Here is a 21,857-nt window from a genome sequence, read left to right as displayed (position 1 = left end):
GATCCAGCATTGCTGCAAGCTGCTGCGTAGGTCACAGATGTGGCTCAGATCCCAGATGTGGCTCAGATCCCATGTTGCTGTGGCTGTGGCGTAGGCCGGCAGCTGCAGTTCCAATTCAACCCCTAGCCTGGGAACTTCCATATGCTGCAGGTGTGGCCATAAAAAGAAAAAAGAAAAAAAAAAAAAAACTAAGACATTCAAGAGAGGAAAGCCACAATGTCTTACAGTACATCACTTCCAAAAATATCAGTGAAGGCGGAAAAGAAAGTGATTTTTCTATGTGTAGTGCTGTATGTTTACTCAGGCTTCTCCCCAGGTGAAAATTTCATTTAAATACTGATTATGGGAAGAGACTATCAATTACCAGCCAGGTATTTTCCCCAAGGACTGAAAGCAAAACAGAGTAAGTATTCCTAGTAGGATGTGTCTACTTTCATTCTCAGGGTATAATGGAACTCCAAGGCAGGAGCAGTTTGGTGTGTCACAATATATAAACAACCCAGTGAGGATAATTTGATAAACTTTGTATCTCTTCATGTGCTACTTACTCAACGATATTGCCAAAGACAGAGACTTGAGTTTCATTATGTGGGTTCCTTGGCAGGTCTAATACCACCTGAGGGGTAATTATACAGACATCTCTTTTCATAGTCATGGCAGTTGTAAGTTATATACCAAATTTAGTTGTCTCCATGATGTAGCTTTTCTATACATTATGTTTCTGGGTTCGCCTATTTCAGTATGTATACCTACACATTTTCTCCCTTAGATTAAGGATAAATGGAATGAGTCGTGAGGCTACTTAAATAGTGAAAGAGGCTAATTATCAAGGACTTGACTTTACTAATGCACTCAGGTTGGAGATGTTTTTGGTGAGGAGAGTCTGGGCAAGCCATCTGATTTGGTCCATTATTATATTTTCAATTATCTTCGGTGCTCAAGGAGAGATATTAACATAGCTGAGGATGACATAGCAAATTACCACAGCTCTCTAACCTTTTAAATTGCTAACACTGTTGTAATCTGTAATTATAGAAATCAATGTGAGAATTGCGGCACTGCATAATTATCTTTCCTGATACTTTATTGCTGAATGAATTATTAATCAGAATCAGTCTTGTATAGTATTTGCAGCAACTCTGAAGAATAATGTATAATTAAATTTCATTATTCCTATTTTTGTGCTAATGTTTTATGATGTTGTAATTGATAATTAATTGGCCAAAAATTCACACAATACTTGGGAGTTTCAGGTGGGTGGAAAATGTTCAGTGTGCTGCGTTCATTAACTAAGTAATGATCTTTCTATAAAGACCACAAAGTCTAGTCCAATCTGTATGAGAAAGCTTTTGAAATTGTTATATTCATCATTAAGCTTTTCATGTTTCCTTAAAAGAAAGCAGTAACTGTGAGCACATAGGAGTAACTAAGAAATCTTAATAGATTTCAAATCTGGTCAATTTTAAATAATCAGATGTTGATTATGAATATCAAGCTAATGCACTAGATACAGTTGATGTGCTCTTCTGTGTGTCACTTTTCATTCTAATTAAACAACCAGCAGTCTCCCTATAACTGCAGTTTCAAAAAGAGTATAAAAGTGCGGTAGCCTGAAAAGCCATTTCCCTCTGCCTTTGAAGAGTATAACCCATAGTATAGCACATCTTTATAGGCAGAGTCTGGTCTAATCTTCTTTCCCAATTGTCCAAACTGCTAAGTGGTTTTCCTCCACACAGACACACAGAATTTGAAATCTGAAAGGATTATGAACTTTTCTTTGACTGGCATTCTAACTAAGAATTCCTGGTGTGAGTCTCTTTCGGTATCCTTTGCAACCTAGGTAACCAGCCAAAGCTCAGAATCCAAGAATGTCTTTCACTCAGCCTGAGTTCTATTGAAAAGAAACATTGTCAGGCATTTTATGTGAACTTCTGCTGTGCCATTTTATCAGATTTTTTTTTTTTTTAAAGAAGGTGATGCTTTTTTTTTTTCTGGTTTTCAAGTGTCTCCTTTAGAAACATACAAGTTTTTTTTAAAAAAACAAGTGAACATCTTTTTCCTTTCCAAAGAATTTTGAAGGCATTGTGATAGAGAACTTTACAATGCATATGCTTGTTTTCAATCAATCCTTTTCTGAACTGATCAGAAAACCATCCACAGGGAATTTTTCCTGGGGATTGCTGTGCAAATACACCTCTGCTTTCCCAGAAACATCACGAGTGTTTCTTTTCACATCAGTTGCATTGGATCCAGTGTCTTAGAGTTTCAGATTATAAATTGTTAAACAGGAGTTTGTCATTAGACTAATATAGGTGGTACCAAGGCACGTTCCTATAGCATCCAGTGGCTGTTGTTTTAGTGACCATCAGACACCCTCCTCTTACTGTCTTCTTTCAATTTCAGCCACCCTCTCCCACCCACGCCCCACTCCCAAGAGCCGTGTATGATCCCAGAGCAGCCAGTGCCTGAGCAGTGGCCCCACCAAGCTCCATCCCACTCTGAAAACTTAGCCCTGTGGCTGCATTTGAGGGTCCTGCATACCCTTCATCTCCTGAGGGCTTGGAGGCCTAGATGCTGCTGAAAGGGCGGGCGTAATGGGTCCTCTGTTTGGCAGCTTGAGATGGGAGGCTGTGAACTTAGGGAGAGGGATTCAGAGCCACCATGCTTTTACCAGGAGAGAAGAGCTCAGTGATCCTCTGTGTGGATCCGGGTTGTACAGAACCAGCTGACATAGAAGATGGTTCACTGTTAGTGAAGAGTTGGGCTCAGAAAGCTTGGAAATAAAGCACGTTTAAGACCCTTCTGCTAAGAAACTCTATAAATGTTAGCTTTTCCTTTTCTGCGTCCGCCTAAGCGTTTCCTATAGCTTTGGTACCTTCGCATTCTCTTGATGTGTTTCTCGGAGCTGGTCTTGTTAATTTCCTCTCACATGTGTATTGCTCAGAAGGGACTGAGTTTTCTGTGGATAAATAGATAGACAAGGTGACCTAGTGGCCCAGAGAAGACAGGCAGCTGCAGAGAGCATAGGGAGGGGTGAGGAGAAGCAGATCTGAAGGAGGCCTCCGCAGAAACAAAAGTGACACCAAGTGGGAAGGGAGGATGAAGAACCCAGGAAGGGGGCTGGGTGGACTTTAAGTAGGGTGGTCAGGAAGGCCTTCCTGAGAAGATGATATCTGAGCAAAGACCTGAAGGATGTCAGGGAGTGAGCCAGGCCATTTAAATCTCAAAAGAGTCTCACTGGAGGCCGGTTTTCTCTTCCTTTTACATATAAGGAGACAGAGAACTTAGGTGAGTCCTCCAGCTCTAGAAAGTGACAGGCAACCTTCCTAGTTTGTAGGGCTGCCTTGGATCAGCTGCCATGGGGGTTAAATACAGATTCTCCAAGTTCTCATTGTGGCTTGGTGGGTTAAGAACCAGACTAGTGGAGTTCCCACTGTGATACAGTGGAAATGAATCTGACTAGTAACCGTGAGGTTGCAGATTCAATCCTTGGCCTTGCTCACTGGGTTAAGGATTTGGCGTTGCCATGAGTTGTGGTGTAGGTTGCAGACGTGGCTCGGATCCCGAGTTGCTGTGGCTGTGGTGTAGGCTGGCAGCTGTAGCTCTGATTCAACCCCTAGCCTGGGAACCTCCATATGCTGTGGGTGTGGCCCTAAAAAGCAAAAAATAAATAAATAAATAAGAACCGGACTAGTATCCAGAGGATACAGGTTTGATCCCTGGCCTTGATCAGGCCATGAGCTATAATATAGGTCACAGACACGGCTCAGATCTGGCATTGCTGTGGCTGTGGCATAGGCCAGCAGCTGCAGCTCCGATTCCACCACTGGCCTGGGAGCTTCCGTATGCCGCTGGTGTGACCATAAAAACAAAACAAACAAACAAACAAATACAGATTCCCAGCCCCACTCCACTTACTCCAAATCCGTGCAGTCCGGGAACTGTTATAATCCTAAGAGATGGGATAGTGGCTGGGAAAGTCTGGATTATATAGGTGAAACTAAAAGTAGAAAATGCCAATGTGCAAAAAGGACAAGCCTCGCTACTGCATATGTGCACACTGCTGTTTATAAAATAGATAAATGACAAGGACCTACTGTATGGCGCAGGGAACTATATTCAGTATCTTTTCATAACATTTTTTTTTCAGTATCTTTTAATAACTTGTAATGGGAAAGGATCAGAAAAAGAATAAATATATATGTATATGTGTGATTGAATCACTTTTCTGTACACCGGAAGCATTATAAATCAATTATACTTCAGTTTTGACAAGCAGAGTTCCTTTTGTGGCCCATTGGGTTAAGAACCTGACTAGCATCCATGAGGATGCCAGTTCGATCCCTGGCCTTACTCAGTGGGTTAAGGATCTGGCGTTGCCGCAAGTTGTGGCATAAGTCAAAGATGCGACTCAGATCTGAGTTGCTATGGCTGTGGTGTAGGCCAGCAGCTGCATCTCTGATTCAACCCCAAGCCTGGGAACGTCCATATGCTGTGGGTGTGGCCCTAAAAAAAGAGAAATAAAATTAGAAAGGACAAGCCATCATCAGTCTGGGAATGAAAAATGAATGGAAACAGTTGGCATGTTGAGAAAGAAAAGCTACCTTTATTGATCACATACTGAGTGCTGAATGAGTGAATTAATGAACAAACATGCCATGTTTTCATCCTCATGGGATAGGGTGCTCTTTATCAGGCCCCTTTTTGTACAAATCAGGAAACTGAGGCACAGAAAAGTTGGCCAGAGGTGAGTGACAGTGCCAGGATTCCAAGCCTGGCAGCCTGGCTAGAGAAGCTGCATCCTCAACCATTACACTGCCCTGCCTTTGTCAACCGTGCTGCATGCAGTACCTAGTGCGTGCTTAGTACTCTCCCGGAATTGTTCCAAGTGCTTCATGTGTTTGTGCTTTAGGTTACTTACCCCTCATGACAACTGGATTGTGGGTAAGGGATCCTTACAGAGAACTCGTAGTTATATGCAGAAACCTGCAGGCTGGCTCCAGAGCCTGGCTTGTCACTGCGGCACCACTTTGCCTTTCAAGATGAAGGAGGTTCTGATTTGTCTGAAACATGCAAAAGGAGAGAGAAAGCAGAGGAAGCCTGTCATAGAAAGGTGAACTATTCAAAGCACGTACTTCTAGCATATAGAAGGGGATGGAATCTTTCAGAAATGTTGTCAGATGAGAATCAGTACACGTCCCCCATCTGCCAGACGCATTCTCTTGGCATGAAAGAAAAATATATCAGGGTTAAGTGCCCATTCGAGCAGACATTCTTAATATAATCATGTGTGGAATTGGTCAGACGGTGGTGAGAATAATTCCTGGTGCAAGTAGACTTCTTTATCCTTCTCCGAGAACGCTCAGATCTACTGCCTGATTTGACCTTCACGGTCACTGCGGGATGTTATAGAGAGCAGGCTGCAGTGGTATCATGGTTGAAGTTGCCAGAAAGCACCAGGTACCTCTGTCTCACAGGTTAGAGGATAAGGATTAAGCAAATTGGACTTTCCCCAGGTTTAAGCAGGAGAATCTGGAAAACAGAGACATACCTTACTCTTCATGCAGTTCAGGTTTGCCTCAGTGTAAGAAACTCTCAATCTGTATAGAATTACAAATTTACATAGGGTACAAAGAAATACATTTTCTTTTCATTGTAATAGCTTCCATTTGTGGAGTGTTTACTGTAAAACAAAGACCATCCTAAATACCTTATTGCTTCATCTCATTTGATCATCACATAGCCACTTTTCAGATGGAAAAACCAAAGATTACAGAGGCTAATGAATGTACCCAGTGCCCTTCAGCGAGGAGGTGGGAGAGCAGAAATTCAAATGGATGGCCCTCTGTCCAAGGATGGAAAGAGAAATGGGAAGGACATATGTAGAATCAAGAAAGTCCTGACACGTGGAGTTCCTGTTGTGGTTCAGCAGTAACAAACCTGACTAGTATCCACAGGGACACGGGCTTGATCCCTGGCCTTGCTCAGTGGGTTAAGGATCCAGTGTTGCTGTGAGCTACAGTGGAGGTCGCAGATGTGGCTCGGATCCCCAAGTTGCTGTGGCTGTGGCATAGGCCAGCAGCTGCAGCTCTGATTCAACCCTTAGCCTGGGAGCCTCCATATGCCAAGGGTGTGTCCCTAAAAAGCAAAAAAAAAAAAAAAAAAAATCCTGAGACAGAAAAAGAGGAATACTGTTTGATAGCACTCATATGTGGAATCTACCAACTACAACAAACTAGTGAATATAACAAAACAGAAATAGACTCACAGATATGGAGAGCAAACAAGTTGTTACCAGTGGGGAGAGGAGAAGGGGAGGGGCAATATAGGAGTAGTGGATTAAGAGGTACAAACTGTTAGGTATAAAAGAAGCTACAACAATGTATTGTGCAACAAGGGGAATATAGCCAATATTTTATAATAACTACAAGAGGAGCATAACCTTTAAAAAGTATGAATCACTATATTGTACACCTGTAATTAATTTATATAATATATATCAACTATACTTCAATTTTTTAAGAAAGAATTTGAGAGTTCTCTGATGGCCTAGCAGTTAAGGATTCAGCGTTGTCACTGCTGTGGATTAAGTTCTGTCCCTGGCCGAGGAACTTCCACATGTCACGGGTGCAGCCAGAAAAATAATAGTAATACATAAAAATTAAAAATTTTAAAAAAAATTTAGGGAGTTCCTGCCCTGACACAGCAGAAAACAAATCCAACTAGGAACCATGAGGTTGCGGGTTCGATCCCTGGCCTCGCTCAGTGGCTTAAGGATCTGGCATTGCCATGAGCTGTGGTGTAGGTGGCAGACGAGGCTCGAATCCCTAGTTGCTGTGGCTGTGATGTAGGCCGGCAGCTGCAGCTCCAACTTGACCCCTAGCCTGGGAACCTCCGTATGCCACGGGTTTGGCCCTAAAAAAAAGACAAAAAAAATAAAAATAAATTAAAAAACAATTAAAACATAGACCTTCAAAAAATTATTAAAAATTTGAAAAATAATCTATGCAGAACACCTTCCCCCTCAAAAAAAAGAAAATACTAAAAGATCTCTTCCTGAGTGGTACTTCTGTGTGCTTCTCTTGCTTCTCCAGTACCCAAGGGCTGGCCCTTGTCTGACTGTACCTCTTCCTGACCATTTGGAGAGAGGGTGTTTTCTCCTCCAGGGCAGTGCACTTTTGACCTATAAGGAGTGAATTAGAAAATAATCTCTTCTATACTATACTTTGCCGTAGCTGAAGTGTATCCTGTGGAGTACCAGTGGAGTGTGTGAGTGGTGGTGGTGTAGGCGTACAGTAGGGTTTATATTTTATTTTAGGTTATTTTATTTATTTGGGGGGCAGGGAGTGCTGCACCCGCGGCATATGGAGGTTCCCAGGCTAAGGGTCTAATTGGAGCCACAGCTGCCAGCCTACACCACAGCTCACGGCAACGCCAGATCCTTAAGCCACTGAGCGAGGCCAGGGATCGAACCCGCAACCTCGTGGTTCCTAGTTGGACTCGTTTCCACTGCGCCACAATAAGAACTCCCAGAGGTTTATATTTTAAAGAGCGTGTCAATGTCATGAACCACTTGTGCCCTGCCTTTTGTTAAGAATAATCATCGTTCCGGAGTTCCTGCGGTGGCGCAGTGGGATCAGCAGCATCTTGGGAGCATTTAGGATGCAGGTTCCATCCCAGGCCTGACACAGTGGGTTAAGGATCTGGCTTTGCTGCAGCAGCAGCTTAGGTCGAAACTGTGATTCAGATCTGCTCCTTGACGCGGGAACTCCATATGCCTCAGGGCAGCCAAAAAAGAAAAAAAAAAAAAAAAGAATAATCACCATTCTGAGAAGCTGCCACGGACAGGACAGGGACTTGGAAGGCTCCAAGCACATCTTTCTCCCCCTATCCGCTGACCTCCTTCCTCTCCCGCCTCTCCCAGGAGAGCACTTCACCTGTGTGTTAATATTCCAGCTCCATTGATCTCCTCTATGGTGACAGATGGTCCAAGTGCTTTTATTGTCCAATGTGGGATTTAACAGACTGCCAAGCAATGGTCTTAGCTTCATGGTTTTAATCATTTTGAAATGGAAAAACAGGAGTGATGGTGCCCAGGCTTGAGTGGAAAATCCACAAACCTTTCCCAAAGCATTTCCCGAGTTGACCCTTGAGCCAGATGATTTTTCTGCCCCAATGCCTTGATTCAATGCTGCTGACTGTGGGCACTGAGTTTTGCTTTAGTTACCAGGTGAACCATCTTGCAATCTAAACTTCATCCATCCCTGCTTGCGTTCCTACAGAGAAGATAATGTTTCAGAACAGAATCGCATGGTCCAAAGACCCCAGCACATGAAAGAAGCAAGTTGCCTTCTAATAAGAATCTTTCCTGTAAACGCTGTATTTCTGCCAAGTCTCAGAAACTCACTTCTGTTTTCGGTCCCACCTGTAAGCAGCGGGTCCTCTCAGAAAGCAGAATAAGCATTGCTAGAGATCACAAGGATGAGCAGATATGCTTTATATACAAGTGGACCTTTCTGCCAAAAGTGCTGGAGTTCCCCTGTGGCACAGCAGGTTAAGGATCTGGCATTGTCACTGCAGCGTCCCAGGCGACTGCTGTGGCACGGGCTCAATCCCTGGTCCCAGAGCTTCCACACACCTCAGGCACAGCCAAAAAAATATAGTGCGTCTGGAGGTGCGCCCCCCCGCCCCAAAGAAGCTAGGTTTGATAATCCAGTCTCTAGCTAGCATCATAATTCCTGATCAGATGACTCTACCTTTGGCAAGTTATACCTATGAGCATCTGCAAGCAAAAACTAGCCCAGAAAACAGTGGCTTTGCTAATATGGTCTTTTCACATAGACACTCAAGCCCAGCATTGTCACTGCCCTGGTGAGTAAACTTCTGAAAGTAATTACACAGTATCTTTTGAAGCTGGAGTGAATTCACAGAGCAGAGTTTTAAAATTCTAACACTTAAATATTCTCTTCCTTTTCTTATCCCCCTCCCTCCTCCTTTTCCTCCTCCCCTCTCTCTCTCCCGCTTCTTCCCCCACCCCTCTTGATTAGATTTGAAGTCCACTAATTACTGAGTTTAATTTTTGACAGGCTTAGGTTTGACAGTAATGCTAAAGTTGGAATTAGACCTGCTGTCTCCCCTTTTTTCTGCTTTTGACTATCTGTTGTCTTTTCTTAGTCTTTGATTCTCTGTTGTGAGTTTTGACTTGGTTCTTCTCTAAGACAGAATAATTTCTGTCAGATTCTAGGAACTCCCCTCCCACCCGATGGAGAAGTTTTGGGGAGGGGACATGCGCCCTGTGGTGAACTGTGCACTGGGTACAAATCTGCAGCGCCTTCTATTAAAATGTAAAATGATCCGTTGAGTCATCCTCCCTCTGGTTTGACTCAGATGCTTTATGGTGCACTTTGCATGTCATTTCTCTGTAATGATTTCCCCATGGAGAAGGGCGTCTGATAGAATCCAGGCAGACTGAAGATTGCTCTGAGTCAAATGGATCTTTTATTCTTTTAGCATTAACCCTTATCTCTCAGTTTCCCGTTCCCGCATTTTCCCTGAAGGAGCCTTAATGAAGTAAATAGGTTCCACCACCCTCATTTAGCCTCCTAATCACTGTTATAATTTCTTCTCACATTAGCAGCATGAAGCTCTGGGGTAATATTTCTCTGGCTGGAAGGGAACACCAGGAGAGAACATTTCACACAGATGCCCTGATAAAGAAAAATGTAGAAAAGAAATGACTTCTCTCTGTCCTCTAACTCCTAATATGTAAGAAGCAAATGCTAATAGGAAGTGGAGATTGATGTATGACAAATGAATATAAATGGAGAACACAGATACAAAGAAGTAGTACCGGGGACAAACTGGTAGAAAAGAAAACTTGCCAAGGTTGGAAAAGGACCTGCCCTCGCAGAGTAAGTGGGGGCTTTGGCTGCACCCTTAGGTGGGGGGGGTTACCACAAAAGAGACAAAAGTAAGCATCAACATATAGAAAAGAAGAGCAGGAGAAGAGTTCCCTGGTGGCCTAGAGCTTAAGGATTCAGTGGTATCACTGCTCTGGTTCAGGTTCAATCCCTGGCCCAGGAATTTCCACATGTTGCGGATGCAAATGATGGCAAAGCTGCATTTCCAAATCTCCCAGTCCCTAATTCTACACTTCCTCCCAGCCTGCCCTCCTCCCTCACCCATGGCCTCACCCCCACCATCACCCAACCACTGACAGTAATCATGTATCTTAGCCTGGTGTGGAGTCCCTTTCACGCACTGGTTTCAAAGCACATAATTCTTTCATCTACTTTTTTTTTTTTTTTTGGCCACGCCCAAGGCATGCTGAGGTTCCCTGGACCAGGGATGGAACCTATATCACAGCAGTAACCAGAGCCACAGCAGTGACAAGGCCAGATCCTTAACCTGCTGAGCCACCAGGGAACTCCATCATGTGCTTTTTGAGATGATGGTGTATGCACCAAGCCATAGCCTCCTCCCTGGCTCCTGAAGAGCATTGTGTCACCTTACATCACTGTAGGGAGACTCAGGCAGGAGGAGGTGACTTGATTGCATAGCCACCCCTCCAAGACAGCTTCTGAGAACCTGTCCTGCCCACCAGAGCCCTCCTTGCAGGGAGCAGGGTGGGAAGAGAGCAAGATGTTGAACTACTGTTCAGTCCCGGTGGATACTTGCGTTCCATTGATAGGAGCAAATTGGCCCTTGAGTCATCCTTCCTTTGAGTTGACTTCTTTTTTAAGGGGAAAAAAAATCTCACATGGTTATTGGGCAAGGCTTCCTCTGTTTTTTCCTCTCTCCCCAAAGTTACGGGATGGCATTCTCCCTTCTAGCCAGCTGTGTTATTTGGGGCATCTCTGACTTCAAACAAACAAAAAACCCTTTTCAAGACTATAATTAGAGAAGCTATGTTTCAGGTTTTTCCTAAAGTTTCTGTACTTTCATAGAACCACAAAAATTAGAACTAGAAATACCTTGCAGGTCAACTAGTCCATTTCCTCATTTTATAGATAAGGAAGTGGAAGTGCACTGAAGTGATTTGGTTTTGACAAGAGAGAAGATGAAACATGAGATCTGTGAAAAGAGTTTTGTTCAGAAGCAGAAGCCTGGGGCCAAAAGTCTCATCTCTCGAAGGGCCTTGTTCATGTATTCTGCCATTTTTGTAGATTTTTATTGAAAGTGTACCACTTGGTGGAGTTCCTTTGAGGTACAGTGGGTTAAGGATCCAGCATTGTCACTGCAGCAGTTCTGGTTGCCGCTGCGGCGTGGATTTGATCCCTAGCCTGGGAACATCCACATGCCACGGGTGCAGCCAAAAAAAATTTTTTTTTGGTTAGATTTGTTCACCTTTAAGGACCCTTCTGCTTTTAAATTGTAGGCATGTTTTTCCTTTAAAATCCAAAGTCTATCCCAGGACCTTTGCAATTAAGTCATTGGGCCTGAGACAAGTAACCTGAGTTGTTAACCATTTCCTATAATCTTCATCCTGATGGGGGGGGGGGAAGCTGGGGGGGGTTACATATAAAATATAATGTAGAAGGAGTTCCCTGATGGCCTAGTGATTAAGGATCCAGCATTGTCACCGCCGTGGCACAGGTTCAACCTCTGGTCTGGGAACTTCTGCATGCTGCAAGCGCAACCTATATATAATATAGATATAGAAAAGTGCATAAGCAAATGTATAATTTAATAAAAAGCAAACACACATTTGCCTATTACCAATGTTAAGAAAAAGACCCTTATGACAGCATCTCTGGGACCTCCCCAGTGCCACTTCCCAGTAACTATCTCCCTACAGCTGGAACCCCTATTCTGAGTCTTGTCTTTAGAGTTTCACCACCTATGTATGTATCCATAGATATTGAAGTTTTTGCCCGTTTTTGAACTTGATGGGCATGAAAGTACGATTGTGTTGTTACTTTGTGCCTTGCTTCTCTGGGTCAGCACTCAGCGTGAGCTTTGTGACATTCGTCCGTATCCCATGTGGCTCTAATTTGCTTTGTTTCCTTCCACTGCGTAGATGTGAACATACCTCAGTGTAGTTATTCATTCTGCTACCGGCTGGCACTGTGTTATTTCCAGTGGGGAGTTAAACAACACGGCTGTGAACAGTCTTGGGCAGAGTTCCTGTTACAGGCAGGAGCCTCTCTTGTGTGTAACCCAGGACTGGAATTACTGAGCGGTAGTCTTCAGCCTCGCTAGGTACTGCCAAACTGTTTTCCCAAGAATTTGAACCAACCAGTGTCTGAGGATTCCCACTGCTTTACATCTTCACGAACTCTTGGTACTTGATTCTCACTTTCGAATTCTTTCCAGTGTGGTAGATATGTAATAAGTCTTTAATCCTTTAATACCTTTAGATTATTACATATCCTCTGCTATCCACATTCTGATATATCTTCTAGCTCAGCCTCTGTATCATCCTCTGCCTCTCCAGTTTGCTTTTAAATATGGCAATGCTAGTAGATGTCACTAATATTTTATGACCGGATATTTTGGAAGTTTGGGTTATTTTTTATTTTGGTCTGTTTATACGAATAAGTAAAACAACATCAACAGCAAAAACCCCAAAAGTGGGGCCTATTATGATGGTTCCTAATTTTTTTTTTCAACCATGCTGTAAAAACCATTGTCACAAACTGTGTCAGTAAATTGAACTTCCTCCTGAAAGGTCAAGGAAAATGGAAGTTTATATTGAAGTACTAGAACCATTCAGAGCTATTAAGGATTTGATGATACAATTGCAAGTGCTTCCTCCTGACAACAGCCTTAAATTTCAGTTCCCCAGGCACTAGCTAGTACGCTCACGCAGATGGAGTGTTTGAGTAAATAAAGAACAAGGAACGTTTTAGCAGCTCTATGTCAGGCCCTCACTTGAGCTATCTAAGGCATTAGAGTCATTAAGTGACAGGCACTGCAGTTTTCCATTAGAAAATACCGAAATTGGATTGCTTTCCACTTTAAGTAAGAAGTTTGAGTCCTGATGCAATTGAAAAGTGTTTCCAATCCCAAAGTAATAACTTAGTAATTTTAATGGCACTGTGCACTCTAAAATGTCTATAGACTTGATAACTTTCTTTTATAAAAACTAACCCTTATAATTTCATAGTAAATAACTTTAAAAAAAAAAACATGCTTGACAAGAGCAGAAATTTACTCAGCAATTACTAAATAATTTAGTGTTTGATTCACAGAAGTATTTACTTAATGCACTGTTTCTAGGGGAAATGTGGTTGGAATTTCAAGTGAAATGCTTTATAATTTGGTCTTTTTCATTACCTGCAAAGCATATTCATTTCTTTTCATCTGAAACGTTCTAGACATGACAGGTTGTCTGAAAATTTTTAACATTCTACTTTTTTGTGAATTGCAGCTTTTCAGATTTCCCACTGTAGATTTTTTTCTTTTTTTGGCTTTTTTGATTTCTACTTTTAACTTCAGCACTAAAGAGTTAGACATTTTAGTTTCTGAATATGACCCAATAATGAATGAAGAGTGAATGAGTGAGTTAATGAGTCTGTGTTCATTAATACTACACCTTGAAGTGATAAGAATTGTGTTCTGTGTAGGTTTTTTAAGGGGATGAACATACTATGATAAAATGATAGTAATTAATTTTTACTGCTGAACCATATGATAAGATGATTGGGATGTATGTGTGTGTACATGTGCAGCTGGGGTTTTTTGGCCTACAAAAAGAAGAATGAGATCCAGCCAAAACCCAAATCGGAACCTTTGGAAAGCTTCCTTACAATCTGATTTCAGCTAATGTCTGCACACTTTAACACATTGTCTAATGCTTAGCATAAAGACTGGCTGTCAGGATCCTATATGCTATTCTGGGCTGTTACTCACTACAAAGAATTTCATTCTTAGATCCCAGGGGTCCTGCTACAGATTTCAGGATTTGCTGCATTGGCGGGGGCGGGGAGGAATGTTTTTTGATATTAGTAAGGCAAGTGCAAAAAAGAAGATGTAGTAGGACATAGTGCAATGATAGAAGAAACTCTTCTATAGAAGAACTCAGGTTGGGTCTGTCGAAAACAGACAAATGAGGAGTTCCTAGTACAGCACCTTTGATTACTGCAGCACGGGAAGGGCTGACTGATTTCTAAAAGAAGAAGGCAAATAGTACGTTCCATTATGCTTGAAGAGGGGCCAACAGGGAGGGGTGTGAGAAGCTCCAGTAAGAATGTAAAAGCCAAGAGCCACAGAGTGGAGTTGGCATGGCATAAGGAAGGATTATCGAGGAATAATGTAGTAAAATCAAGAAAATCCTCAGACAGGTTAAAGTCTAGCAATAGCTTCATGGGAATGATAGATTTTTTTTTCCTTTTTGTTATATTCACTAGCTCACTGTGTTTTTTAGATTCCATGTGTAAGTGATACCATACAGTATTTGTCTTTGTCTGATTTATTTCATTTAACACGCAAGTCCAAGTCCATGCATGCTGCTGCAAATGGCAAAATTTCATTCTTTTTATGACTGAGTGATATTCCATTGTATATATGTGTATCACATATTCTTTATCCTTTCACCTGCCGATGGACCTTAGGTTGTTCCCATGTCTTGGCTGTTTGTAACTAGCACTGCTATGAACAATAGGGTGCATGTATCTTTTTGAATTATGGTTTTCTCCGGATAGGTGCCTAGGAGTGGGATTGCTAGATCACATTGTAGTTCGGTATTTGGTTTTTTAAGGAAACTCTGTTCTGTTTACCATAGTGGCTGCACCAATTTACATTCCCAGTAGTGTAAGAGGTTCCCTTTTTTTTTAATAGTTATTTCCCCAATACAATTTTCTTTTTTCTACTGTACAGCATGGTGACCCAGTTACACATTCTATTTTCACACATTATCATGCTCCATCATGAGTGACTAGACATAGTTCCCAGTGCTACACAGGATCTCGTTGCTAATCCATTCCAAAGGCAATAGTTTGCATCTGTTAACCCCAAGCTCCCCAACCACCCCACTACCTCCCCCTCCCCCTTGGTAACCACAAGTCTATTCTCCAAGTTCATGATTTTCTTTTTTGTGGAAAGGTTCGTTTGTGTTGTATATTAGATTCCAGATATAAGTGATATCATATGGTATTTGTCTTTCTCTTTCTGACTTAATTCACTCAGTATGAGAGTCTCTAGTTCCATCCATGTTGCTGCAAATGGCATTACTTCATTCTTTTTTACGGCTGAGTAGTATTCCATTGTGTATATATACCACATCTTCCTAATCCAGTCATCTACCGATGGACATTTGGGTTGTTTCCATGTCTTGACTATTGTGAATAGTGCTGCAATGAACATGTGAGTGCAGGTGTCTTTTTCAAGGAAAGTTTTGTCTGGATATATGCCCAAGAGTGGGATTGCTGGGTCACATGGTAGTTTTATTTATAGTTTTCTAAGGTACCTCCATACTGTTCTCCATAGTGGTTGTACCAGCTTACCTTCCCACCAACAGTGCAGGAGGGTTCCCTTTTCTCCACAACCCCTCCAGCATTTGTTATTTGTGGACTTATTAATGATGGCCATTCTGACTGGTGTGAGGTGGTACCTCGTGGTAGTTTTGATTTGCATTTCTCCAATAATCAGGGATGTTGAGCATTGTTTCATGTGCTTGTTGGCCATCTGCACATCGTCCTTGGAAAAATGTCTATGCAGGTCTTTTGCTCACTTTTCCATTGGGTTGTTGGTATTTTTGCTGTTGAGTTGTGTATAAGTTGCTTGTATATTCTAGAGATTAAGCCGTTGTCCGTTGCATCATTTGAAACTATTTTCTCCCATTCTGTGAGTTGTCTTTTTGTTTTCTTTTTGGTTTCCTTTTCTGTGCCAAAGCTTGTCAGTTTGATTAGGTCCCACTGGTTTATTTTTGTTTTTATTTCTGTTGCTTTGGGAGATTGACCTGAGAAAATATTCATGATGTTGATATCAGAGAATGTTTTGCCTATGTTCTCTTCCAGGAGTTTGATGGTGTCTTGTCTTATATTTAGGTCTTTCAGCCATTTTGAGTTTACTTTTGTGTATAATGTGAGGGTGTGTTCTAGTATCACTGATTTGCATGCAGCTGTCCAAGTTTCCCAGCAATGCTTGCTGAAAAGACTGTCTTTTTCCCATTTTATGTTCTTACCTCCTTTGTCAAAGATTAATTGACCATAGGTCCCTGGGGGGTTCCCTTTTCTCCACACGCTTTCCAGCACTTGTTATTTGTAGACTTTTTGAGGATGGCCATTCTGACTGGTGTGAGGTGATATTCTGATTTGCATTTCTCTAGTAATTTAGTAATGTTGAGCATCTTTTCATGTACCTGTTGGCCATCAGTATGTCTTCTTTGGAGAAATATCTATTCCTGCCTATTTTTTTTATTGGATTGCTTCTTTTTTGGTTTCTTGTTTGTTTGTTTTAATGTTGAGCCATATAAACTGTTTGTATATTTTAGATATTAATCCCTTGTTGTTCACATCATTTGCAAATATTTTCTCTCATTTCATAGGTTGTCTTTTTGTTTTGTCAATGGTTTCCTTTTCTGTGAGAAAGCTTTTAAGTTTAATCAGGTCCCATTTGTTTATTTTTGCTTTTATTTCCTTTGCCTTAGGAGACAGATCCAAAAAAATACTGCTACAATTTATGTGAAAGAGTGTTCTGCCTGTTTTCTTCTACAATTTTTATGGTTTTTGGTCTCACATTTAAGTCTCTAATCCATTTCGAGTTTATTTTTATATGTGTTGTGAGAAAATGTTACAATTTCATTCTTTTATGTGTAGCTGTCCAGTTTTCTCAGTGCCACTTATTAAAGAAACTATCTTTTCTTCATTGTATATTCTTGCCTCCTTTGTTGTAGAGTAACTGACCTTATGTGTGTGGGTTTATTTCTGGGCTCTCTATTCTGTTCCATTGATCTGTGTGTCTGTTTTTGGCCAATATCATACTGTTTTGATGACTATAGCTTTGTATAGTCTGAAATGAGGGAGCATGATTCTTCCAGCTCTGTTCTTCTTTCTCAAGATTGTTTTGGCTATTTGGGGTCTTATGTGTTTTCACACAAATTTTAAAATTATTTGTTCTAGTTCTGTGAAAAAATGCCATTGGTAATTTGATAAGGGTTTTATTGAATCTGTAGATTGCCTTGGATAGTATGCTCATTTTGACAATATTAATTCTTCCAGTCCTAGAACACAGTGTATCTTTGTGTCATCTTCAGTTTCTTTCATCAGTGTCTTATAGTTTTCCCAGACAGGACTTTTACCTCCTTAATTAAGTTTATTCCTAGGTATTTTATTCTTTCTGATGCTGTGGCAAATGGGATTGTTTCCTTAATTTCTCTTTCTGATATTTTGTTTTGTTTTGTTTTTTGTCTTTTTGTCTTTGTTGTTGTTGTTGCTATTTCTTGGGCCGCTCCCTCGGCATATGGAGGTTCCCAGGCTAGGGGTTGAATCGGAGCTGTAGCCACCTGCCTACGCCAGAGCCACAGCAATGTGGGATCCGAGCCGCGTCTGCAACCTACACCACAGCTCACGGCAACGCCGGATCATTAACCCACTGAGCAAGGGCAGGGACCGAACCCGCAACCTCATGGTTCCTAGTCGGATTCGTTAACCACTGTGCCACGACGGGAACTCCTGATATTTTGTTAGTATATAGAAATACAACAAATTTCTGTATATTGACTTAGTATCCTGTAACTTTACCGTTTTCATTGTTGAGCTCTAGTAGTGTTCTGGTGATGTCTTTAGGATTTTCTGTGTATAGCATCATGTCATCTGCAAATGGTGACAGTCTTACTTCTTCCTTTCCAGTATGGATTTCTTTTATTTCTTTTCCTTTTCAGATTGCTGTGACTAGGACTTCCAAAACTATGTTGAATAAAAGTGGTGGGAGTGGGCATCCTTGTCTTGTTCCTGATCTCAGAGGAAAGCTCTCAGCTTTTCACTATTGAGTAGATGTTAGCTGTGGGTTTGTATATATGACTTATTATGTAGGCATTTTCCCTCTATGTCCACTTTGTGGAGTTTTTATCATAAATGGATGTTGAGGAAATGATAGGTTTGAGATTATACCACTTGATGAACAGATCAGATATGTCTCAAATGTCTTCTAAAACTCTCTGGAAGGTTTAATGCAAAAAAAGTAGGCATCCATGTTCGTGTGACTATCATAGTCTGCTTCAGTGACTCAGGGTGCATATATTGTCTATGTCCTTTATTTTCCCAAACTTTCCCTATTAGGAGGATATGGAGTCTTTCCTTGAGGCCTCCCAGCTGCCTTAGAGCCAGAAAGAGACCATCTTATTTGTGGACTAGAATCTGAGACTCCACCCACTGCCTTGGCTTCACCACTATTGATGACTGTTCCTGCCTGGTGGGGTGGAACTCCATACTGGGGTCCCCGGTGATGTATTCTTTTATTTTATACTCCCTTGTTCAGTCATGCTTCCCAGAACAAACTTGGATATCCTGGATTGGAGGTGCTCATGGCATCAGCTCCACATATTGTGCCAGAATGTCCTCCTGGGTTTGGATTCCCCCTTTCCTAAAGATCACTTCCAGGGACTTACTCCCCTCCTTTTACTCAGGGATACCATGGTCTATCCTGACAGATCTTCCTAACTTGAAACCTGTGGGAGCAGGGGTTAGGGTCCTGGTTCCTTCTCTCCCAGAAAGCTTTGGTTTCTTCCTGTATATTGTCCACCCTACTTCCTGTAACCAGCTCTACAGAGGCATGTTTTTTAAAAAAACCATTAAAAAAAATAAAAGAGGATATATAAATGGTCTTTATAAGGTCAAAGAAAGCCAGCTTCTCTAAACTGAAATGACAGTAATCCCGTGCCCTATGATCAAGTAGGTATTTCTTTTATAGGCTTAGATTATAGAATTGTAGATCTGTAAGAACTTCGCTAATCTTCTAGTCCAGACTTCTCATTTTACCAACATGGAAGCAGGTTCAGAGAAAGTTAGGCAGTTTATCCCAAATCCACAAAGCTGGTCATTGCCAAAGCTGGACCAAAAGCCCTAGACCCCTGGGCCACTCCTCTTTCTACTGCACCTCACTTCATTTCTCTTTCAATTTTCCTTCATTTCATGTTTCACTAAAGAACTTATGACTCTGTATTCATTATAGCAATCTCCTCTCTTCTTGTTGTAATAATATCAATCACGCCTAAATAGATTAGGAAAATGAGATGTCTCTTATAAATTTCCGGCTTCTTATGATTTTTTTTGCATCCTAGAACATTAATTGCTCCACCCAGTTTTGAGTGCTGTCTGCTACATGTAAGCTATTGTAATTTAAAAACAAATTTTCACACACTAAGAAAACCCAATGTGTTAGGATAAAGAGTAATAATTTGAGAACCAAGAATGGAGAAAATAAATCAGACAGGAGACCATGTATGGGAGATAAAATCCTGAAATATTCCATGGAAAAGAAGCCAGAATAGAAAAATTTGTCTTCTTATTAGACAGCAAAGAATTTAACAATACTTAGCTAGTCATAGATAGAAGTCATGTAAACTTAATCTTACCCCATGGCTTATGGTCATTATAACTGAATTGTGTCATTAGAACACTGTTCTTACTGCATTAAAAATTATTAGATAATAAGGCTCATGGATATATTTTCCTTTTATTGGAATATCAAAGAATTGAAAATTCTTCTTTGCTGATAGATTTTTGTAATTAGGTATTAAAACCCATTTTATAGTAGAGCAGAATTTACACTATATGGTAAGAAATGTGATAAATTATTGTTTGTACAGTATATAAGGTAATAACATAAGAATAAATCCAGGATTTTTGCTTCCAGCCAAGATGGAGTAACAAGTACTAGATTTATCCTCTCACTTGAAACAACTATAAAAACAGATGAAATATATGAAACAATGGCTTTCAAGACATTGGACACCAAGCAACAGAAGACATTGACCCTCAAGAGAAGGAAAACAAAGCTGAACCCAGCTTAGCGTTTTGAGAGTATTTTCAGGCCATGGCACAGGAAAGAAGACCCAAAGAAGGGCCTGGCTGACTTCTGAGTTAAGGAGATAGATCTAATAGTCTGGAGAGACTGCAGGTGGCTGGGGTTCAGAAAACAGGGTACAGAGAAGAGAGAGCTGAAGAGAGAGAAAATTCCAGGGATCTAGGGTTTCCCTTAACTATTCTGAAGAGTTCTCATTAGGACATGTATGTAAAGAAACTACTAAAAAAAAGGCGGGGGGAGAGCTATCCAAAACAATTAGAAAGAGCAGTACTCAGAGCTTACAGAGGGCCAGGAATAACACCTGTTCTTTCCAGCCAGACTAGAAGACCCACCATTCAAGGGGCACTGGGTAAAGTACTCAGAAGTGCCTTGAATCAGTAGTTGGGAATAAGGAGCCCTAGAGTAAATGCTGCTGTTCCCACTTAGCAGATCTCAAAAGCGAAACATGAAGCATCAAACTGTTTCCTTATAACTCAACTGTGTCCTAGAAAAAAGCTTAAGAACATTTATAGGGACACAGAAATATCAAACATCCAACAAGGTAAAATTCACAATGTCTGGCATCCAATCAGAAGTTTCCAGGCATGCACAGAAGCAGAAATGAAGGGAAATACCGGTCAATTGAAACCGAACCAGAACTGACAGGAATGTTAGAATTAATTATTATAACTAATACCAAATTTTCAGGAAGTTATAGGAATGATTGAATATCTTAAATAGAGTCATGAAAGATATTTTTAAAAGACCAAAATTAAACTTTCAGAGGCAAGAACCACAGTTTGTGAGATGAAAATTACTGTGAAAGGAATTAAGGTCAAATTAGAAAACAGGGAAAATATTTGGCAAAAATATTTGAAGAAATAATGGCTGAAATATTTCCAAATTTGATGAAAACTATAAAACCACCCATCTAAGAAGCTCAAGAATAATGAAAAAACTACATCAAGGCACATCATAATCAAATTGCTCAAAGACAAATCTTACAAGTAGCTAGAGGGGGGAAACATGATACAGAGAGAAGCAAAAGTAAGGAGGAAGGCATATTTTTCGTTAGAAATCATGCACATGAAAAGACAGTGCAATGACAAGTGCTGAAAGGGAAGAAACTCATCAATGTGGAATCCAGCCCACAAAAATAACATTCAAAAATGAAGGCAACAGACATCTTAAGAGAAACAAATGCTATTGTAGACTGAATGTTTATGTTCTTCCAAAAGTCATATATTGAAGCCCCAAACCTCAATGTGACGGTATTTGGAGGAGGGGCCTTTGGGAGGTAATTATGTTTAGATGAGGTCATAAGGACTAGAATCCCTCTGATGAGATCAGTGTTCTCAATAAAAAAAGAGAGACCAGGAGTTCCCATCGTGGCGCAGCGGAAAGGAATCCAACTAGGAACCGTGAGGTCGTGGGTTTGATCCCTGGCCTCGCTCAGTGGGTTAAGGATCCAGCGCTGCTGGATCCAGCTCCAATTGGACCTCTAGCCTGGGAACCTCCATATGCCATGGGTGTGGCCCTAAAAAAAGGACAAAAAGTCAAAAAAAAAAAAAAAGAGAGAGACCAGATCTTTCTCTCTCTTTGCCATACAAGGACACAATTAGAAGGTGCTATCTGCAAGCCCAGAATAGACTCCTTACCATGGAACCACATAGGCCAGCACCTTGATCTTGGATTTCCCAGCCTCCAGAACTGTAAAAACTAAATTCCTGTTGTTAAGCCACCCAGTCTCTGGTCTTTGGCAGCCTGAGCAGACTAAGACACTAGCAAACCCACATTGCAGGTCATATTAGAAGAAGTCTTTCAAATAGAAAGAAAATGTATGTATGTATGTGTGTGTGTGTATAAGATACATATATAAAGCCTTTTCTCTTATTGAAATCTCTTTAAAA

General features: G+C 41.1%; 1 protein-coding gene across 5 annotated transcripts in view; it reads left to right on the top strand.

The window, feature by feature from the left end:
- The window catches only part of BACH2 (BTB domain and CNC homolog 2), a 383,728-nt gene that overhangs the window by 264,655 nt on the left and 97,216 nt on the right, over nt 1-21,857 (top strand). Inside the window, exon 1 of one of the 5 annotated variants that reach the window (XM_047761211.1) lies at nt 18,106-18,384. The exons of the other annotated variants lie outside the window; for them this stretch is intronic. The gene's annotated coding sequence lies outside the window, so the exon portion shown is untranslated. Of the gene's footprint in view, nt 1-18,105; nt 18,385-21,857 lie in introns of those variants that run through there. 5 annotated transcript variants of the gene reach the window in all.

The sequence above is a fragment of the Phacochoerus africanus genome, chromosome 2 (assembly GCF_016906955.1).
Source record: "Phacochoerus africanus isolate WHEZ1 chromosome 2, ROS_Pafr_v1, whole genome shotgun sequence".
Taxonomy (NCBI): domain Eukaryota; kingdom Metazoa; phylum Chordata; class Mammalia; order Artiodactyla; family Suidae; genus Phacochoerus; species Phacochoerus africanus.
The sequence above is the reverse complement of the archived record's forward strand: the minus strand, read 5'-3'. Positions and strand labels throughout refer to the sequence as shown.